This window comes from Canis lupus, chromosome 34 (genome assembly GCF_048164855.1).
Source record: "Canis lupus baileyi chromosome 34, mCanLup2.hap1, whole genome shotgun sequence".
Taxonomy (NCBI): Eukaryota; Metazoa; Chordata; class Mammalia; order Carnivora; family Canidae; genus Canis; species Canis lupus.
The window spans coordinates 2,726,519-2,745,982 of NC_132871.1; positions in this window are offsets into that span (position 1 = coordinate 2,726,519).

Sequence of the window (19,464 nt, forward strand, 5' to 3'; positions counted from 1 at the left end):
TACTTTGTCGAGAGTTTATATGAATGGATGTTGTACTTTGTCAAATGCTTTTTCTTCACTTATTGAAATGATCTTATAGTTCTTATTCTTTTTGTTATTGATATGATGTATCATATTGATTGATTTGCAAACATTTTTTTAAGATTTTATTTATTTATTCATGAGAGACCCAGAGAGAGAGGCAGAGATGCAGGCAAGGGAGAAGCAGGCTCCATGCAGGGAGCCCGATGTGGGACTCGATCCTGGAACTCCAGGATCATGCCCTGAGCCAAAGGCATGCGCTAAACCACTGAGCCACCCAGGCATCCCTGATTTGCAAATATTGAATGAGACTTGCAACCCAGGAATAAGTCCCATCTGATTGTGATGAATGATTTTTTTTAATATACTGTTGGATTTGGTTTGCGTGTATTTTGTTGAGGATTTTTGCATTTCTGTTCATCAGAGATATTGGCCTGTAGTTCATTCTCTCTCTCTCTCTCTCTCTCTCTCTCTCTCTCTCCCTTTTGGCATTTTATCTGGTTTTGGTAACCAAGTAATTATGACCTCATAAAATGAATTTGGAACTTTCCCTCTTTTTCTATTTTTTTGAATAATTTGAGAAGAATAGGTATTAACTCTTCTTTAAACATTTGGTAGAATTCCCCTGTGAAGCCATGTGGTCCTGGACTTTTGTTTGGGGCAGTGGTTTATTAGTGACTCAAGTTCTTTCCGGGTTATCAATCTCTTCAAATTTTCTACTTCTAGGGACACCTGAGTGGCTCAGTGTTTAAGTGTCTGCCTTTGGCTCAGGTCATGATCCTGGGGTCCTGGGATCAAGTCCTACATGGGGCTCCCTGCAGGAATCCTGCTTCTCCCTCTGCCTATGTTTCTGCCTCTCTCTCTCTGTCTCTCATGAATAAATAAATAAAATCTTAATTTTTTTTCTATTTCTTCCTGTTTTGGTCTAATAGGTTACATATTTCTTGGAACTTATCCATTTCTTCTGGGTTGTCCAGTTTGTAACAAATTGGTGCTTCATAACATACTCTTATAGTTGTTTGTATTTCTGTGGTATTTGTTGTTATTTCTCTTATCTCACTTGTGATTTTATTTGGGTCTTTTTCACTTTTTTTTCTTGGTAAGTCTAGCTAGTGGTTTGTCAATTTTATTGGTTTTTGTTTTTTGTTTTTGTTTTTTGTTTTTTTTTTTCAAAGAACCAACTCCTGGGTTCATTGGTTTGTTCTATTGCTTTTTTTTTTTTTTTTTAGATTCTGTATCATTATTAATGCTCTAATCTATTATTTCCCTCCTTCTTGTGGGTTTAATTTTGTTTGCTGTTCTTTTTTCTAACTTCTTTAAGCATGAAGTTAGGGTGTTTATTTGAGGTTTTTTTCTTGCTTCTTGAGGTAGGCCTCTATTGCTATAAACTTCCCTCTTAGAACTACTTTTGCTGCATCTCAAAAGTTTTAGACCATTGTGTTTTCATTTTCATTTGTCTTCATGTACCCTTTCATTTCTTCTTTTATTTCCTGATTGACCCATTCATTGTTTAGAAACATGTTATTTAACTTTCATGTATTTGTGATCTTCCCAAATTTTTTCTTATAGTTGACTTCTAGTTTCATAGCATGTGGTCAGAAAAGATGTATAATATAATTTGATATTCTTGAATTTGTTCAGATTTGTTTTGTAGCCTAATATATGATATATTCTAGAGACTAGTCCATGTGCACTTGAAAATAATGTATATTTTGCTCTTTTAGGATGGAATATTCTGAATATATCTGTTAAGTTTGTCTGGTCCAGTGTGTCACTCAAAACCATTGTTTCCTTATTGATTTTCTGTTTAGGGGATCTGTCCATTGATGTAAAAGGAGTGTTAACGTCCTGTATTATTATTGTATTATTATCTATTAGTTCTTTTATGTTTGTTGTTAACTGTTTTATATATTTGGGTGCTTCCATGTTGGGTGCATGAATGTTTATAATTGTATCTTCTTGTTGGAATATCCCCTTAATTGTTATATAGTGTCTTTCTTTGTCTCTTGTTACAATCTCTGTTTTAAAGTCTATTTTGTCTGATACAAGTATTCCTACTTTGGCTCTTTTTTTTTAACATCCATTTGCATGATAATTATTTCTCCATCCCTTCACTTTCAATTTGGGGGTGTCTTCAGGTGTGAAATGAGTCTCTTGTAGGCAGTATATAGATGGGGCTTGTTGTCTTTTTTTTTTTTTTTTTTTTAACCATTCTGATACCCTATGTCTTTTGATTGGAGCATTTAGTCCATTTACATTCAAAGTGATTATTGATAGATATGTATTTATTGCCATTTTATTATTAATTTTGTGGGTTTTTTCCTGAAGATTTTCTCTGATCCTTCCTTTCTCTCCTTCATGGTTTGCTGGTTTTCTTTATTTATATATTTAGATTTCATTCTCTTTATTCTTTGCATATTTATCAGTGGTTTTTGATTTGTGGTTACCATTAAGTTTGTATAAAACCTCTTCTGCATATAGCAATGTATATTGAGTTAATGGTTGTTTAAGTTTGAATCCATTATTTACTCCTATTTCTCCCACATTTTAGGTATATGTTATCATATTTTACACCCTTTATTTTATTAATTACTTGACTGATTTTTATGAGAATATTTATTTTTACTGCTTTTGTGTTTTACTTTTCATACTCCACTTAATGAATTTCCTTTCCACTCTAAGAGTCCCCTTTTGCTTTTAGGACTGGTTTAGAAATCATGAACTCCTTCAGTTTTTTTTTTTTTTTTTTGGTTTGTTTGTTTGTTTGTTTGTTTTTATGATAGTCACACAGAGAGAGAGAGAGAGGCAGAGACACAGGCAGAGGGAGAAGCAGGCTCCATGTACCAGGAGCCCGACGTGGGACTCAATCCCGGGTCTCCAGGATCAGCCCTGGGCCAAAGGCAGGCACCAAACCGCTGCAACACCCAGGGATCCCACTCCTTCAGTTTTTATCTAAGAAAGTCTTTATCTCTCCTATTCTAAATGATAGACTGACTAGATATTCTTGGCTGCAGGTTTTTCACAATCAGTACTTTGAATATATCATGCCACTTTCTTATGAATTGGAAAGTTTCTGCTGAAATATCCCCTGCTAGCCTAATGGGTTTTCTCTTATAAGTTATTGTCTTCTTCTGTCTTTCTACTTTTAAGATATTTTATTCATCACTATATTTTGCCATTTTAATTACAATATGTCTTGGTGTGAGTCTGCTTTTGTTGATTTTATTGGGAGTTTTCTGTCCCTCCTGTATCTGGATATCTGTTTTATACCCAGAGTATGGAAATTTTCAGCTATTATTTCTTCAAATAAATTATCTGTCCCTTTTCTCTCTCTTTTTCTTCCGGGACTCATAATACAAATGTTATTATATTTGATGAAGTCACTGAGTTGAGTCTGTTCTCATTTTGCATAATACTTTTTTTCTCTCTTTTACTCAGCTTGATTACTTCTCATTTTTCTGTCTTTTAGGTCATTAATTCATCCCTCTGCTTCTTCCAGCTTGTTGTTCATTGCATTGAGCGTGTTCTCATGTTGATTATTGAGCCTTTTATCTCTGCTTTGTCGTTCCTTATCTCTGATAATCATCTCACTGATATCCACCACTCTTCTCACATCCAGTGCATACCCTTAGGATCATTGTTTCAAAGTCTCCATCAGTCATGTTACTTATATCTGTTTCACTTAGATTTCTGACTGTGGTCGTATCCTTGCTTACACCAAGCCCTGCACCATCCCACTCTAGCGGAAGCACTCTTCACAGTTACACTTGCCTCAGTACCAGTAGGAAGGGTGCTTCCCCTAGAGTAGGGTGGGGCTCAGTGTAAGCAATTTAGGTAGTGATTGTCTGAGTTGTGCTGGTTCCAACAGGTAGTCCTTTAATAATGCTGAGAGGCATGCTAGGGAAATGGTGTAGTGTCTGTCTGTGAATGCTGCCTTTCTGGGACATGGTCTGAGAAGGGCTAATAACCTCCCTGCTCTGTGCTCCCAAGCATTCTTCACATCACTGTTTCTGTGCTGTATGTCCATGGGCTTTTTGCTCTACCGTCTCTCCAAGAGCAGCACCAGTATCTTCTGGGCTCTGTCCCTGAACTGAGCATGCTGACCTGAAAGTTAGTTTTTAAGCTCCGGTGGTTGCAAGAACTCATGAAATTCAGACTCCCTTGCTTTCTAAGCCAATTCCTATGGGGATTCATTTTCCTGTGTGTTCCCCTATGTATTAGTCTGTCTCTTACCCTTCTCCATGACTGTGGCTCCCTCCCCACTGCAACAACCATGATATGTTTCTTTCCCAAGCTGCAGTTCCATACTTCTGACCGTTTAGATGCAGCCTCTTCTCTACTTTAATTTGTGAAGCCTGTTTTCCCAGTATTCAGGTTGATTTGGGGGATATTTAGGATAATTTGATAGTTATCTAGTTGTTTTGTGGAATGAGATGAACCTCGAGTCCTCCTACTCCACCACCACCTCCCTTCACACTCCAATATCTAACAATGGGTTTTGAAAGAGACATTATATATATATATGTATATATATATACATATATATATATATTTTTTTAAGCTACCCTTTTTTTGTCATCAGATTCTCAAATGAGATGAGAGAGGGTTGGACCAAAATGTATATGAAGAGAAGACTGTAAACTTCTCAAATCTGGGAAATGATATAAGCCCAGAGATTCAAGAAACTGAAGAAATACCAAGTAGGATACTCAAGGAAATGCACACAAAATTGCATCATAATTAAGTTTCTAAAAAACTAAGAAGAAAGAAGTCTTGACATCAGCCAGAAAGAAAGGATATATTACGTATGAGAATATTAATTTGAGATGCACTTAGTTTCTCATTTGAAACCACAGAAGCCAGAATGAAATGACATAATATTTTTTAAGTATTCAAAGAAAGATTATTAAATGAAAATCTTATATTCACTGAAAATACTCTTTGGTTATAACAAAGGTGAAATGAAGACATTGACATATGAAATAAAACTAAGAGAATTCTTTTTTTTTTTTTTTTTTTTTAGCAAATCTACCATTAAAGAGTGGCTAAAATAAAGATGTCAGCATAAATCATGGTATATGAACCTCCAACAACCCATCTCTCCACATAAACATAAAAAAATAAAAAGATATAGAATCAACTTTGTTAGAAGTATAGGAAACACTGAAAAACTTACAGCTGAATCCAGAAAAAGGGAACTTTAAAAAAAAAAAGGAATGTGGTGGCAATTTTACTTGCCCTTGCTCTATCTTCCTTCCCTGCATTAGGGTGTCTTAAAGATGGCACCCCTTGTTTTTATTGTAGAACCCTGTTTCCTGGTTCCAGAGGAGACAGAGAAGAACTTATTCTCAAAGAATTATACTTTTGTTCTAATCTATCTTCAAGCTGCCTGAAAGACTGACTCAAAGTGCTCGTCTTTATTTTGTGTAAGTCAGAAATTAGCTTGGAAAAGTGGTGGATATTCCTTAAGAACTGTTCAAGTTAAACAAACAACATAAAAATCTGTAGTTGTTTGGGGGCAAAGATTACAGTGGAAGCAAACAACACAGTAACTAAGTTTTAGGGAAACAAATCTGGGAAAGAATTTCTTTGGAAAATTAGGGAATCTCTGAAGTGATGGTGGAAAGTCATATGCATGTCCTAGGCAGAGTACAAACTCAGAAGAAAACCTTAGAAGACCCCTAGTACTATCGGGAACTGAAAGTTAAAGTTGTAAAGACCCTTTTAAGTGTCAAAGGAGCACCACAGTTCAGAAACAAGCTGCAAAGACTGAGAGAGTTCCTTTTCTTTTTTCCTGCCTCTTTCTATCTCTATCTCTCTGTCTCTGTCTTTCTCTCTGTGTGTCTATCTCATTCTTGATTTTACTATTCAAAAAAATGTCTGCCAAACACTAGCTGAACACAAGCTAAAGGAACAGAATTCAGAGACCATACATGACAAGAAATAGAGAATGTAGAAAAATAATTTTGAAGAGTCACTAAACAGGTAGAGAAATGAATCAAAGCTCTAAGGAAGAGGAAGAATCTGATTGTCAGAATTACTACATAGTAATATTAAAAATTTCTAGTCCTTTTTAGCAAAATATTACAGAATAAAAAAAAAAAACAAGGATATATAGCCCATGTACACAGAAACAAAAATTTAAAAAAATGTTCTTGGGGGAAATACAGACATTTAATTACAAAATAAAGAATTTAAATAGACTGTCTTACATATGTTAAATGTGCTAAAGGAAGCCATGGACAAGAAATAAAGGAAACCAGGAGAGTGTTGTATCAGCAAAATGAGAATAAGAAGTAGAAATTATGAAAAGGAACAAACTAATTCAAGACCTAAAATTACAATAACTGAAATGAAAAACTCACTAGAGCATCTCAGTATCAGATTTAAGGAGGCAGAAGATAGGGTCAATGAATTTAAAGGTAGATCAATTGAACTTATTTTTTCTGTTCCTCAGAAACAAAGCCTAAAAAAAAAAAAAAAAAAAAAAAAAAGAAACAAAGTCTAAGAGACCTGTGGATCATCAGTAAGGATACCAACATACACATAAAGAGAATCCCAATGAAATAGAAAAATAGAATAGGACAGAAAGAATATTTGAAGATATATGACTGAAAGTTTTCAAATTTCATAAAAGACCTTAATCTACACAATCAAGAAACTCAACAAATCAGGAAAAATTTTAAAAAAGAAATCCACACAAACATATTACAATCAAATTTTTGAAAGACAAAATCTTGGAAAGCAATGAAAGAAAAGTGATGCCTCGTGTACAGGGTATCTTCAGTAGGATTAATAGCAGTTGACTCAGTATAAACCATGGCAGAGATGATATTTTTTTAAGTGATGGAAGAAAATACTGTCAATCAAGAATATTATGTTTGACAAAATATCCTTTAGAAATGAAAAAGAAATTAAGATATCCCTAGATAAACGAAGCTGAGAGAATTCAAGACTTGTAGACCTGCTCTGCCAGAAATGCAAAAAGAGTCCTTCAGGCTGAAATGAAAGGATACTAGCCAGTAACTCAAAACCATACCAAAAAAATGAAGAACCTAAGTAAAAGTACACAGGTATCTACATAGGTAAATATGAAAGATAGTTATAGGACACCTAGGTGGCTCAGCAGTGGAGCATCTGCCTTCGGCTCAGGCCATGACCCCAGGGTCCTAGGATCAAGACCCGCATTGGGCTCCCTACAGGGAGCCTGCTTCTCCCTCTGCCTGCGTTTCTGCCTCTCTTTCTCTGTGTCTCTCATGAATAAATAAATAAAATCTTTAAAAAATATATAGGCACCAAAGTCTCAATATATATATAAAACAAACAGGCACAGAATTGAAAGGAGGAACACTCAGTTCTACAGTAATAGTTGAAGTTTTCAATAACACAACTTTAATAAATAACAGAATATCTAGATAGAAGATCAGTAAGGAAATACAGGAATTACACAACAATAAAAGTTCTCTACAGTATTTCATCCAACAAATATAAAATACATATTCTTTTCAAATGCACATGGAACACTCTCCAGGATAGATCATATTTTAGGATACAAAAAAAGTCTCAATGAATTTAGAAAAAAAGTCATACAAATTACCTTTGATCACACTGAAATGATTTGAATAAATATTTCTTCAGAAAAACAATACAAATAACCAATAAGCACATGAAAAGATGGTCAGCATATTAGTCATTAGGGACATTCAAGTCAAAACTACAATTAGAGACCACTTCATATCCATAGTGATGGCTATAGTCCAAATCCCAGAAAATAACCAGTGTTGAGAATGCGGAGAATTTGAAACCCTCATATATTGCTGGTGGGGATACAAAATGATGCAGCTCCTTTCAAAAATAACTTGACAGTTCCCTAAAATGTTACACATGGAATTACCATATGACCCAGCTATATTATTTTTACATGTATGCCCAAGAGAAATGAAAATCTGTGTCCACTGAGAAGCTTTTCGGTGTTCATAGCAGCACTATTTATAATAGTAAAAAAAAAAAAAGTAGAAATATTTCAAATGTTCATCAACCTTTGAATGGATAAGTAGCATGATATATCCATATAGTGGAATAGTATTTGACCATAGAAAGAAATGAGGTAGTGATTCAGGCCACAAAGGTGATCTTTGAAAACATTATGCTAAGGGAAAGAAGAAGCCAGTCACAAAAATCTGCATATTGTGTGATGCCATTTATAGAAAATGACAAAATAAGCAAATCTATAGAAATAGGAAGTAAATGACTGGTTTCCTAAGGCCTGTGGTAAGGGAGGGAATGGGGAGTGATTACTACTCTGTCTGGTGTTTCTTTGGGGATGATGATGTTCTAAAATTAGATTGAGATAATATGTGCACAACTCTGTGAAAATACTAAAACCCTAAATTGTACACTTTAAATAGGTGGATTTTATGGCATGTAAATTATATCTCAATACAACTGCTACAAAATGAAACAACATTAAGAACTAAATCATGAGAATGAATTTGACTAATTATCAAAGTTTTTTGCTTTTTTCGTTGGGAAATAAGAAAGGAAGTCTACCTTATTACCACTGACTGGATGAAAGGGTCTGCAAAAAAGAATAATTAGAGATATGGCTGGGTTCCAAAATTTCTGGTCATTGCTTAAAACTTTTAAACTCTGAATATTATTCATATATTTCAAGTTACATTATTCACCTATTGGAACTAGCTTGTACTGACCTCATTAGTGTTGTCTGCTTTGTTGCACTATCAGTTGTTTGGTGGTAAATACATATATACTTGACTAGGTCATTCTTTACAAAGCCAATTAACATATCTTCCTCCATACTATATAAATTGCTTTACCTAATTCTGGGCTCTTGGAAATCCTATTTTCTATTCTATTTACAAATGTCTGAAATGTGTCTAGCTGAATCTTGAAATATGAAGATATGAGAATGGATAAAATTATTTGCTAAAACAATTGATCACCTCTGAATCTACTGTTGAACACAGTTCTTGAAAAATAAGAACCTGATGAAATTATTTAGTATAAAAATATATCTGAGATTCATCATTTTAAAAATCAAGATACAAAATGTTAAGAAATAAAACATAAGTGTTGAATGAATAATGAAAGCATAGATAACTCTACACATGCTTATGATCTTTTCAACTCATATATAACATTTTTGTGTTTCTTTTTTTTAGAAAAGAATATTTACATTTTATTTAGTATCAAATATGTGGTTCAAGAAATAAAATAAAACAGAACAATTCCCTAAAAGAATGAAGCAAATTTTTAAATTTGACAACAGAATTTATAAAACAATTAATCAACCTTTTTTTATGAAGATTTAGCCATAAGATGGCAGTATCATATTACCGCTTCCATAAATATTTCCTTTATTTTTTGTGTTAGCATAACTAATAAAACTTTGCTCTAAGGTTGCAAACACACACATATACATTGAATTCTATATGCATATTAAGTTTTTATTCATTATATCATATTCATAAATGGCCATTTCCTGCTGATTATGGGGTCACAGATAAGGAAGATTCATTGTCATTACTAGAATATATAACATAATTATATGTTATATTTAAAGATATCTGCTAGGAAATATCACTCTTATGAAGTAATTGTATAATAAAATACATCTGCAGTTCTTACATATAATTACTAAATATGTTTGTTTACTTTTGGAATATGTTACATTAATTCATTTTTTAAAAATTTAAGAAATGGGTGTCAAGAATTTTACTCCACCGAAAATGCCCCTTCTCTCTCCTCTCCATTTCAAAAAAATAAAACCTAGAAAATTATAATTCTAGCTTTAAATTATATAATTTCATAAAATAAATATTACTGTTATGGATAGTGTTTTTATCAATTCCACAAATGCATGTATCATGTATAGTTATAATGTTATAGTTCTAATGTTTAATTTTATAATTTTTTCACATATTTGGGAGACATAGATGAGAAAATACAACAGAACTTCTGTGGAAACTTTCCCAAACTATATTTAGCACCTTTTCATTTTATTCTATCAAATGAGGTGAGTTTGGGATATAGTTTGAAAACTCTTACACACTTTGAAAGCATCTCTCTAAGGTCCACTGACAGAGATGGACAGTAATAATCTAAAGATCTTTCGATGTCTGCTTCCTAGTTATTTTTCTATAGCAGAATATTCATTAGTAGTATTTTTATTACTCACAAATAAGATAGCAAAATAAGGATTATGATCCTCTTTTTATACACATGGAAACTGAGACTCAGGAAATTGAATAGTGAGCCCTACTCTTATTCTTTATATCCCTCTTTCTTTCTCTTTTCTTTTGTCTCTTAACTTTTTTTCTTTTCCTTTTCTTTTTTCTTTGGTCTTTATCCTCTTTCTTTCTTTGCATTCTATTGAACTCACAACTTTTGAGGTACTAGACTGATGTCTTTTAAATTTTTCTCCCTTGCAATATTTTTAAGGTTTTATTTATTTATTTATTCAAGAGAGACACACAGCAAGAGAAAGAGGCAGAGACAAAGGCAGAGGGAAAAGCAGGCTTCCTGTGGGGAGCCCAATGTGGGACTCAATCCCAACACCCCAGGATTAGGACCTGAGAGAAAGGCAGGTGCTCAACCACTGAGCCACTCAGGTGCCCCTTCCTTGCAATCTTTAAAACTTGCTTTTGAAAAAACCATGAAGTTCACTGATGGATAAATATATTGACTCAAAAAAAGTTTAGGGGATGGGTCAAGAACATAGATTTAGTATGTCAGGGAGAGATCATTTCAAACTCACTTTGGTCAGATTTTAGAGCCTAAGATTTTTAATTTTGTACCAAGAGAGTTGATTTTTTAATGATCATGCTGCTTAATTAACTAATTAAATTACAATATTTCTGATGCATATAGATGCAAAAACCTCAACAAAATACCAACAAACAATTTTAACATGACATTAACAGGATTATACACTTTGATCTAGTGGATTTTAGCCACAGGGTGAAAAGATTGTTCAACATATGCAAACTTATCAATGTGTATTCCACATTAACAGAACTAAGGTTAAAAATTACAATATCAGATGAAAGAGAAAAAGTATAAAATTCTATATCCTTTCATGATAAAAGTACTCAATAAACTAGGAATAGAAGTAAATTACCTCAACCTAATGAAGACTATATGAAAACCCCACAGCTAATGTCACACTCGACAGTAAAAAACTAAAAATTCTTCCTCTAAGATTAAGAACAAGGCAAAGGTATGCATTCTTACCACTTCTATTCAAAATAGTACTGTAAATTCTAGCCACAGCAACTAGGCAAGAAAAAGAAACACAAAGCATCTAAATTGGAAAGTTTAATAAATAAAATCATTATTATTTGCAGATAATGTGATTTTACATAAAGAAAACCCTAAAGAATCCACAAAAAGCCCTCTTAGAATTAAGAAATCAATTCAGTAAAGTGGCAGGATATGAAGCCAACATACCAAATTCAGGTTTGTTTTTATATACTAACAATGAACAATCCAAAAAGAAAATTAAAAATAATTCCATTCACACTAACATCTAACAGAATTAGATATGTAGGAATCAGCTTAACCAAAGAAATGAAAGATTTCTACACTGTAAACTACGAAACGGTCCTGAAACACAGATATATTGAAACATCCCATGTTCATGGACTAGAAGACCTAACATTGTTAATATGTCCAAACAGATGTGCAGATTCAATGCAATCCTTATCAAAACCACAATGGAATTTTCTACAAAATTCCTGACTTAAAATTCTACTGTTCATATGTAACACAAAAGACCCCAAAAGCCAAAGCAATCTTGAGAAAGAGAATAAAAGTGTAGGTCTCATATTCTCTGATTTCAAACCTACTACAAAACTGCAATAATAAAACAGTATGGTCCTACCATAAAGACAGACATACAGAACAACAAAACAGAATATAGATCCCAGAAATAAATCCACACATCTATGGTCAACTGACCTTCAACAAGTTTGCCAAGAATACACAATGAGGAATGGGCATTAGGAAAATTGGATATCTGCATGGAAAAGAATGACATTGGACCCTCACCTTACATCATACACACGAATCCTCACAATGGATTCAAGACTTCAACATAAGATCAGAAAACTAGAATTCCTAGAAGAAAATACAGAGACAAAACTGCATGTCATTGGTCTTGTCGATGATTTCATGAATATAAAACCAAAAGCACAGGCAACAGGTTAGAAGATGCTCTGGGGGGGGCAGCCCGGGTGGCTCAGTGGTTTAGTGCAGCCTTCAGCCCAGGGCCCTGTCCTGGAGACCTGGGATCAGTCCCATGTCGGCTCCCTGCATGCAGCCTGCTTCTCCCTCTGCCTGTGTCTCTACCTCTCTCTCTGTGTCATAAATAAATAAATAAATGAATAAATAAATAAATAAATAAATAAATAAATAAATAAATAATCTTTGTAAAAATATGCTCTGGGGAGATTGCATCATATTAAGAAGTTTCTGCACAGCAAAGGAAATAATAAGCAGAGTGCAGAGGCAGCCTCAGACTGGGAGAAAATATTTGCAAACCATCTTTTGAAATGAGATAAATATCCAAAACACATAAGACGCTCCAGTTCAATAGCAAAAAAGCAAACAGCCCAATTAAAAATGGGCAAAGGATTTCAATAGAAATACTTCTAAAAAAAAAAAAAAAGAGAAGAAAGAAAGAAAGAAGAAAGAAAGAAAGAAAGAAAGAAAGAAAGAAAGAAAGAAAGAAAGAAAGAAAGAAAGAAAAGAAATACTCCAAAGACCCGTGGATGGCTAATAGATATATGAAAAGACACTCAACATGACTAATCATCAAGGAAATGCAAATGAAACCGCAACAAAATACCACTTCACACCTGTTAGATTAGCCAATATAAATAACAAAAACAAAATTAGTGTCAGAGAGAATTTGGAGAAATTAGAATACCTGAATACAATTTGTGGGAATGTAAAGTGATGTAGCCATTATGAAAAACCATATGGAGCATTCCCCCTCAAAATTAAAATTAGAACTATCATATGATTCAGCAATCTTATTCCTGAAGATTTATCCAAATAAATTCAAATTGGGATCCGCAAGAGATATCTGCACTCGCGTGTTAACTGCAGTGCTATTCACACTAGCCAAGACTTGGAAACAAACTAAATGTCCATTGGTAGGTGAATAAATAAATCAAGAATATGTGGTCTGTGCATACACACAACGCAATACTAATCAGCCTTTGAAAAGGGGGGAAATCTTGCAATTTGCAGCAAATGGATGATCTGGTAAATGAAATTCACCAACCACAGAAAGACAGATACAGCATGATGCCACTTACAAGACATGTCTAAATTAGTCAAACTCATCAAAAGAAGGTAGAATAGTGACTGCAGAGGGCTGTGTGTGGGGAAAATGGGGAGGTCCTATTCAAAGGCTGTATAATGTTTCAGTCATGCCAGATTGGAAAAGTTGTAGAGACTTCCTGTACCGCAGTGTGCTTATAGTTAACAATACTGGCCTGTTCATTTGGAAATTTTTAACAGAGTAGATGTCATATTATGTATATATTTTTACCACAATAAAAAAAGAAAAAAAGTCAATACTTGCAATTATTGCTTTATCACTGTGTTTTAGTAATTTTATTAATATACACCTTCTGTGAATTTGTTTCTGTGCTTAATATCACTTGTGCTTCTTATACTTTTGGTTTTATTGTGCTTCACAAATTTGAAAAAAAAATACTGGTTATTATTCCCTTCAATATTTTTCTCTGTCTACTTCCCTTTCCCCTTTACTGAATTCTAATATACGTATGTCACATTATTTGTAATAGCACAGGCCAATAGGTTCTAAACTTTATCCTCTTTGTGCTTTTGTTTGCTAGGACTAAAATTCAGTGATCTACAGTTTCTAATTTGCGGTTACGTAAAACAAGTTATTTTCCTCCATTTTATCTGTCCTATTTTTCATGTCTAGAACTATTATTTGGTTCCTTTTTATTCAATTTCTTTTCTCATTGAATTAATTTCCCTTAAATACAAGGTTTGTTTAAAATAAATGTATTAAAGTCCCTTTCTGTTTTTTGTCTAACTTTCATCATTTGGGGATTCATTTTGCTGACTCTATTGATGAACCGTCATATTTCTCTGCTTATTTGCATGCATCATTATGTCTAATAATGTGATAGATGTGTATTCTATATTTTCAAGTGCCATATTATATATATTCCTTTAAAGATTCCTAGACTTCGTTTTGGAAATTAAATAGCTAATGATTGATAAAATTGACCTTATGAAGCTTTTTATGTTTTTTGTTTTTCTGGGGAAATGAGAACTTTCCTTTGTTCTAGAGCTCATGTAATTTTATTATTAAGGTGTGACCTACCTGGAATCTCTATCAAATGCTTTGGGTTTAAAAAAGAGCTATGATCTGGTTACTTGGAACTTCAGTGTATTTTAGCTGTGTGTAAATTTGAAGATTATTCATCTTACTGCTCCCAAGTCATTTCTCGATATTGTGAAAGTTCATTCTGCATATGCATATTTATATTCTGCTAAAGGTTCAAAGTGACCCATGTAAAGACGTATACCATACACGTAGAAATCCAAGGACTGGTTCTTAGCATCCTCCCTTGTTTTTGTAAAGGGGTAAAGCGTTTGACTTTCATATGTAAATATTCACAGGCACACACATATACATATATTTATGTAAATTAAATTAACATACAAGTATATTGATTTCAGAGGTAGAAGTGAGCCATTCATCAGTCTTATATAACTCAGTGCTCATCACATCACATACCCTCCTTAATGTCCATCACCCACTTACCCCATCCCCCTCCCCTCCAGTGACCCTCAGTTTATTTCCTATGATTAAGAGTTTCCTGATTTCATTTTATTTTTTCCACTCTTCCCCTATGATCCTCTGTTTTGTTTCTTATATTCCACATATGAGTGAGATCATATAATTGTCTTTCTCTGATTGACTTATTTCACTTAGCATAACATCCTCTCATTCCATCCACATCATGACAATGGCAAGATTTCATTTCTTGATGGCCGAGTAATATTCCTTTTTATATATAGGCCACATTTTCTTTATCATTTCATCTTTTGGTGGACATCTGGGTTCCTTCCACATTTGGCTATTGTGGACTTTGATGCTATAAACATTGGGGTGCAGGTGCCCCTTCAGATCACCACATTTGTATCTTTGGGATAGATACCTAGTAGTGCAATTGCTGGGTTGTAGCGTAGCTCTGTTGTCAACTTTTTGAGGAATCTCCATACTGTTGGGAAAGGACAGTGAATATGAATATAATTTTTACATGTACTTTAACTAGAAATTGTCTTTTTTAAATTTTGAAATAAGTAGAAAATTATTCTTTGTATATCAATAAATGAAAACATTCTTTGACTATTCATGGTAAAATGTTAGGTATCATAGAATAATGGAATCTATACTAAAGCTTCTAAAATTCAATTTCACGTATAATGATTGAAAATATCAGTAGCTAGTCTATCCATGTTTATGATACCTGATATGCAACTAAACTGCTAAAAAAAACAGTGTTTTATAGAAGTATATTTACAGCATGTCATCTGAACAGACCATTTATCAAAAGAGCAAACTGTAGAAACAAGAAAGATTTCCTTTAAAATATATCAATTTGATTGGAATAATAAATCCTACAAAATAGCTTTTTTGCATGATAACAGATTAAACACTTGTGATCTTTGTTCTTTCTCTGAACCCAAATATGTACCTTATGAAAAGACTCTAGACTCAAAGCCTCTTTTTATTCTTTATGGTGATTTAAAACTGATGTTTGGTTGCTTAAATTACCAATAGCTCTATATTTATATTTAGAGCATACATAATTATTTTAGCATTATTAACAATTAAACACAGAAGATGTTTTTCAGAATTATTAATTTTATCCAAACATTTCTTTTTGATCTCCACAGAGTTTTCTTTATGAGATTGCCTTTGGCTACATGGGAAATAGGAAGAAATGACATTTAAAGAATTAGAAGTATTCAAATATTTGATGAGATTAATATTTTATTAACTAGAAAGTTTTGAATTCTACATGACATGTTCAAATATATTTTTTACTAAGTTTACAATGTAGATATTAAGCCCATTTCCTTTTCAGAGAAGTGTCTAAAACCTGTAGTCAAAAAGGAAGTTATTAAGATTTATGTGTGGGTGTTAAGGAATTAAAAGACTCTGTGGCTATAGTAAATGCTTTTGAAATTTGCTTCAAGCATAGAGTTTATCAAGAGTCTCTTTTTATTAAAAAATAGATTTCCTGTTGGATATGGAATCCCATAGTTCTCATCTAGACTCTTGGCAGCCTTTTACTTTTAATAAAGAAAGAAAAAGAAAGATCTTCAATCAGGGATTTTATTGCACTTGATTAAACTTCTTTAATAAAAGCTAAAAGACACTAAAATTGTGCATAAGTAATATTAAAACTCACTCAGGCACAAACATACATGAGAAAAGAAATGAAATAATCTTGTTGAAACGAATTACAGATATGCGATTTCAATGAGGATCTAGAGAATCTTTGAAAAGCTTATATATTTTAACATTTATTTGCTATTGATAAATGTGTTCTTCTTATGAATTTAAACTGCAATTTTACATTGAATTTTTATTATTTAGGAATGATTGTGTCCAGAGGTTAGCAAGGTAACTGCCCTTAGGCTGTCACATAAATGAAAAAGACCATCAGTTTATAATGGAAAAGATCTGTTTTTACAAGATGCAGTTATTTTGCAAACAAAACAAAACAAAAACTTTTATGGAGCTTCATTTTAAAAGTTCAATGATAAGTTTTTTTTTGTTTTAAGTTTAAGTTAAAACTTCCCTTTGTAATATTGAGATATTTTTGTAACAAATGGACTTAGATAAAAACAACTCTTGGGCTTTCAATATAAGGATTTTTTCAGAATTATGATGTAGACATTTGAAATGTACACAGATAAAAAACCCTGAAGTTGAAGTCTCCCTAATGGCCAAATCTGGAACAGTTTGAATGAATGAATGAATGGATTGATGATTGATAGATAAATAGATGATAGATAGATAGATGATAGATGAGAGATATAGATAGATAGATGATAGATAGATAGATAGATAGATAGATAGATAGATAGACAGACAGACTAGTGATAATACTAGGTTAGAACCCATAAGATAATATAAATATCCAGGTAAATAAGTAATATAGGGGCATCCCAGGTGGCTCAGTGGTTTAGCACCTGCCTTGGGCCCAGGGCGTGATCCTGGAGTCCCGGGATCGAGTCCCATGTCAAGCTCCCTGCATGGAGTCGGCTTCTCCCTCTGTCTGTGTCTCTGTCTCTCTCTCTCTCTCTGTGTCTCTCATGAATAAATAAATAAAAATCTTTTAAAAATAATATAAATGATTGAATAAATAAATGGGCAGATGGGCAAATCTTAAAATTAGAATTCCAATTAATAGCATAAAAGGAAACAAATTCATTATAAATTAAGGAAATAGAAAATCCCCAAGGCATTTCCAGAATAATAATAGCTTCAGGAAAAAAAAAATCATCAATGGATGAGAAAAGTAGTGATTGGAAGTATTATGAAGAACAAGATTCCCAAAATAACCCCCCTAAAAATAGTTATCAATTAAACAAGAGAAAATATTAACATCATAGTGGAGACACCTTTATCTCCAGAGAATCTGGGTATAATTAGTGAGCTATAGCAAGACACTCACGGTTAAAATGGAATGATCACAAGAACAGGGCAAATTGTTGATAGTGTTACTCAGATCTTCTATACATTTACTGATTTTCTTTTTTTTTTTTCATAATTGAAGTATAGTTGGCACATAACGTTACCATAGTGTCAGGTGTACAACATTGTGATTCCACAAGTCTATTCCACAAGGGCGATGCTATCGACTGTACTCCCTACCTCCATACCGTTTACTCTAGTGGTTTATTCAGCCCATCACTGGAAGCCTGTACCCCCCCCCCCATTTTACCCATTCCCCATCCCTTCCCCTCTAGCAACCACCAGTTTGTTTTCTGTATTTACGGTCTGTTTCTGCTTTTGTTTATTTTGATTTGTTTTAGATTTCACATATAATTGAAATTATATGGTATTTATCTTTCTCATTCTCACCCATCTCAGTGTAATACCCTCTAGAACCATCCATGTTGTCACAAATGGCAAAAGCTCCTTTTTTATGGCTGAATAATATTCTATTGTGTATACATACCATTTCTTCTTTTTAATTTCTTTTTTTTTTTTTTTTTTACTTGAGTATACTTGACACACAATGTTACATTAGTTTCAGGGGTACCACATAGATTCAACATCTGAAAAGATTATTGATTTTTTTTTCTTTACACTTGTCCTACCAATCATGGAAGGAAAGGCATTAATGTCTACAATTATAACTATGGATTTGTGTCTTTCTCCTTGAGTTCTATCAGTTTTTGCTTCGTGTATTTTTTTTTTTTTTTGGAAAGATTATTTGAGAGAGAGAAAGAGAGAGAGAGAGAAAGCACACACGTATGCACTCATATGTGTACATGGTAGGGAAGGGCAGAAGGAGAAGAGAATCTTAAGTCAACTCCTCATCTTTGAAGCTGGACGTGGGCTCTCTCGCCAGCCTGAGATCATGACCTGAGCTGAAACCGAGAGTGGGGCACTTAATTGACCGTACTACTGAGGCACCCCTGCTTCATATATTTTAAAGTTCTGTTATTAGGTGCATAATTAGTTATGATTGTTATTATCTCTTGACCAACTGACCCCTTCATCACTATGAAATGACCTTCTTTAGTCTTATTTAAATACTTTTTGATTTAAAACTTATTTTTTTTTCTGGTATTAACATAGCCACTGCAGCTTATTTTTGGTTAGAGTTAACATGGTATACCCCCCTTTTTTTTTTTCATCTTTTTAACCTATTTGTGTCTTTATATATAAAACATTCTTAGGGCTCCTGCATGGCTCAGTGGTTGAGTGTCTGCCTTGGGCTCAGGTCGTGACCCCGGTCCCAGGATCAAGTTCTACATTGGGCTTCCTTCCCGCAGCGAGCCTGCTGCTCCCTCTGCCTGTATCTCTTCCTCTCTCTGTGTCTCCATGAATAAATACAATCTTTTTTAAAAATATGATTCTTTTAGACAGTGTGTCATTGGAGCTGGCTATTTTGTCCAATTTGAAAATATCTACATTTTTAATTGAGATAGAGACTATTTAAATTTAATGTGATTATTTAAATGGTTAAGTTGAAATCCATCATTTGGCTTTGTTTCCTAATTGTCTTCATGTGTCCTTTTTTCCTTTTATCCTATCTTTCTGAATTCTCCAGGAAATCATTGAATGTTTCTTTATAATTGCACTTATCTCTTTTATTTTTCTTACTAGCAAACTCCTTGTTTTAT